At 44.1% G+C, this 4,273-nt stretch overlaps 1 long non-coding RNA gene across 2 annotated transcripts; it reads right to left on the reverse strand.

The window, feature by feature from the left end:
- Positions 1-812: 812 nt before the first annotated feature.
- Positions 813-3,916, reverse strand: LOC119254763 (uncharacterized). Of its 2 annotated transcripts, none has more exons than XR_005127348.2 (3): positions 3,807-3,916; positions 2,914-3,120; positions 813-1,023 (listed from the first exon to the last, which is right to left on the reverse strand). It is a non-coding gene; the product is annotated as an uncharacterized LOC119254763 (long non-coding RNA). The 2 variants fall into 2 exon arrangements; XR_008553575.1 differs by having other exon boundaries at positions 3,803-3,916.
- Positions 3,917-4,273: the final 357 nt, after the last annotated feature.

Consider the following 4,273-nt stretch of genomic DNA (forward strand, 5'->3'; position numbering starts at 1 on the left):
TGCCTTTTAGGTGAGGTTTTCTGTAGTGTGCAGCTGAAAACAACCCAACACACAAGTACTCAGTAAATATTTTTGAATGAATAAGTGTTTATGAGCTAAATCTGTTCAAGAAAGAGAAGGGAGCAGAGAACTAGAAAGTTGACCACTTGCCAAGAGCCAGGCAGGCTCACGCACAGTAGTTTTATCATGTTAGAGGCGAGGAAACTGAAGCTCTGAGAAGTTTGTGTATCTACTGAAGGCCACAGAGTTAGTAGGTGCTGCAGCTGAGACATAGATAATCACTCTTATGAGGATTCACTTCAGTATCTTAGTTCAGACTTTTCTCCAATAGTACAGGATTTAAAAAAAAAAAATTCATTTCCCCTTTACACTGAATTTTTGCCTGCTTGTTGAGAAGTTAAGCATTCTAATTTCAAGCATACCTGGGTCACTTCTAAATTTTGACCCCTATTTGTGTTTATCTTTGCCTATGACCTTCACAATCCCAGCACTATCTCCATCTCCCCCTCTGAAGTAGAGTGTACCGCCATAGTCCCCCCTCCTCTGAGTCTGGCACAGGGGCTTTCCAAGGGACCCCACCCCAGGATTCCCTTGTCACTTGGTTCCCTAAAGCTCTCTCCTTTTCCCACCAAGCTAATGCTGGAGCTTCTCTGGAGTTGCTGTGGAAGAGGGAAGGAACCCACAGCCCATGCTAATTTGCCATCTTGGCAGGAAGCCTGGGTGTGAGAAATGAATCCCAAATATGTCTAATTCCAAAACACATTTTCACCATACCATGAGACGTGCGTAGACACTTGTAGTCTAAAAGTATATTCTAGTAATCTTAGAAACAACAAAACTCATTCATGCATTTTCCTGCAGTCCTTTTTGCTCCCCCAATGGGAATGAGTGACAGGAACAGAGAGTGCCGTCTTTCCTCCACCCACCAGAATGTCTCCTTCTTGCAGCCAGCATTTCACAGATGAATGCCGTCGAAAACGCCTTAGCTGCATCCAGGGAATTTCAAGTGCTTTCCTTCTGTTTCTGAAGGAAAACAAATAAACAAATAAACAAAAACTGTCCTTCTGCAGCAAAGTCTCCAGAATTGGCTGTGGCAGAGCCTCGTGAGCTAGAAATCATGTGCCCTCTACTGGTCATCTGCAGGAAGTTCCAGACAGATGGCTATCTGCAGAAAATCATCAGGGAGTGTAGGCGAGGATTCTTAGATAATAAACTTGTATGGTGGAAAGTTGTTTGCCTTACAATTTTATTTAAACACAAAATCGTATCAAGTTCAGATATTAAAATGAGCATCTAAGCTGTCCACAGAACCTGACAGCTCTTAGTGGAGCTGCCCTGGCATTCTTCTCCCATCATTGCGCCCCCCTCAGGCTTGGATGGGCTTCAGAAGCAGGGGTGGGCAGAGCTGGAGGAAATCCACTCACCAGAACTCCTCCTGGGAAGAGAAGGCTGTTTCTGATGGGGAAATATTTGATAAGAAGCAGAGCCCTCTGTAGACAAAATGGTTCTCTTTTGACTTAGGATAGGATTTGTTTTTCATTACAGCCCAAGAAAGGGAAGATGAAAACAGTGAATTAAGGAAAAAGTGGGAAAGCTAGGTGAGGAAAGGCTGCCCAGCTCTCCTCAGTGAGCTCTGCCAGTGCTGACTCCACCACAACCCCCCCCCGCCCCCACCCCCACCTCCCGCAACACATATACCGAGTCTTCAGCTTAGTCTCTACTGTCCATTAATGTGTGAGGGGATCCTTTGGGGCATCTCAAAGGGAAACTGAGCTCTTCATTGAAATTGGTGCAAAGTGAAAATAGCAGGTGAGCACAAAAGTGGGGTAGCCTGGAGAAGCACAGGAAGTAAACCCCAGGAGCCCATGGTACCATCATGGGAAAGGACTGGACAAAATTACCCAAGTTACAGGTCACTGTGCCAGAGGGGAGCCCTAGCTGGCAAAGTTGCTCAGGTGGTAGATGTTTAGGTTTGAGTTTTCAGAAACATCAACCAAGCTTAACAGCATCACCAGTCTAAATGCCAAAATTCACATAAGACCCCTTCATAGTTTCTGGGCCAACTCAGAAATTAAAAAATGTCACATTTGGGTTCAGGAACAGAGCCCATAATCTTACAACAATATACTATGCTGCTGAAATTCCTCCAGATTTAGTGGTTTAAATTCCCCAAGGGCAGTGGGAAGGGGTGGTGACAAGGGGGACAGACCCGGATGAGTAGCCCGAGGTACAGGGACGTGTCTGTTGGGACATGCCTCACCCCGTCTTTGATCACAAATCCCACATGCTTCTGTATGCACTGTTACCTATCCCATACAGAAACTCTGTTTATTATTGGTTCTTTTAATGCTGAAAAATCTTCAACTGAGAAATGCTCATAGTCAGATCCCTCTCGCTGACCTAATCTACTGCCTTTTACCCATACCAGAAAAATCAGTGTTATAACAACCCTAAAACTGCCAATGCATCTGAAAAATATTTAGCTCTTCATCTGAGGATGGGACCCAACTGACCAAATAAAATCAAAATAAAGCTCATATAACTGCTCTTCCCCCATATCTTTCATGTGTGCCTGGAAACAAATTTTCTATTTCTTTCCATTGAGATTTCTTTCCTCCAAAGTAATCTAGGTATGTGGTTTCTTAACGTGCATCATCTTACACACAGATACATTGAGGGCAGAATGAGAGCTTTCATCAAAGGACCTAGCACCTATTTGGTGCCCTCTGATAAATAGGAAGTAAACAAATGCTGGCTATTTGGGCAGTGGGAGGAAGAACTTATACGTTCCTCCAATTTTACAGTAATAGACAACAAATGAAAAGAAAGGGCTAGGGCACGCAGGGACACACATTCGCCTCATCACTAGCCTCAAGCACTGCATGTCAGAGTCAGATTAACCAGAAGTCTTACATTTACGGCCTGATGATTCATTCAGGTGCCTTCAAATGCCATTTCCATCTTCCAGACTGACTTGCGCCGGCACGATAAAGTGAGGATGATTTGGAGTCATTTGCTTTGTTTCTCCAATAAAAGAAGGATTTGGATTTACACAGCCTCTCTTCTCCAAAGAGCTCAGCATGCTTGCCCATCTGGTGTTTCATTCTCTTGGTTTCATCCCTGTGAAGTGAATAAAGGGCGTAAGGCTGGTGTTAGGATCAAGGCCAGCAAGAGTATGTAGGCCTGTTCCTCTTCCCCACGAGGGGGAGCCCGTGAACCCCTCCACACATCCATACAGTACCTGTTGCCCACTCAAGTGGCCAACACTGCCGGGCAGGCAGCAGAGGACCTCTGCCCACAAACAACCCCAGTCTGCCACGTCTAACAATGGGAGGGACAAGTGAAGGTAGAATTACGACTTGGAATTACAATATTGTGTGATGTGAGCACTGCTGCAGGGATGGATTGGCTTTGGGTGTAGAGGGTCTACAGTAAAGAAGGAGGCAGTTATTGAAAGGTTTAAAAAGCAAAGCTTCAGCATAAATTAAGTGAAATCATCGGGAAGACAGTATTACATAATTTTTAATTTGTTAAATTAATTAAATCAGACTTTCCACTCCCCCAGATGTCTGTGCCTTATATGTCTTTTATGCCTGATTGAACTTAGCTAAATAGACAAATACGTTTCCCTTAAAAAACATGAAATAAATGACAGCTCCCCCACCCCTCAACAACAGACCTTCAAGTAAAAAATGGAGAAGTTGAAACCCTTGTGCTGGTTTGAATAGAACGTGGTTCATTACTATAGTGGAAAACAGTTTGGCAGTTCCTCAAAAGGTTAAACATAAAATTGACATCTTACCCACCCAGCAATGGCACTCCTAGGTATAGATCCAAATGAACTGAAAACACATCTCAAATCCTTGTACACACATGCCCATGGCAGCAGGATTCAAACACCAAAAGGTGGGGTCAACACAAATGTCCAGCAGTGGATGAACAGGTAGGCAAATTGTGGTATGTCCATACAGCCAAGTACTGTTCTGTCATAAGGAAGACTGAAGTGCTAGACATGGGGCAACTTTGATGAGCCTGGAGAACATTATGCTGAGTAACAGAAGGCCGGCACAAAAGGCCACATCTCGTATAATTCCATTTATATGAAATATTCAGGATATGCAAATCCATGGAGAAGGAAGGCAGAGTGGCGGTCACCAGGGGCTGGACTGTTTAAGGAGCATGAGGTTTGATTTTGGAATGATGGTAGGGTTTGGGGACTAGAGAGAGATGGTGGTTTCATAACATTTTGAATGTACTGGATGCTGGAAATCGA

Source organism: Talpa occidentalis, unplaced genomic scaffold (assembly GCF_014898055.3).
Source record: "Talpa occidentalis isolate TD23 unplaced genomic scaffold, MPIMG_talOcc4v2.1 talOcc4.3, whole genome shotgun sequence".
In the NCBI taxonomy this organism is placed as follows: Eukaryota; Metazoa; Chordata; class Mammalia; order Eulipotyphla; family Talpidae; genus Talpa; species Talpa occidentalis.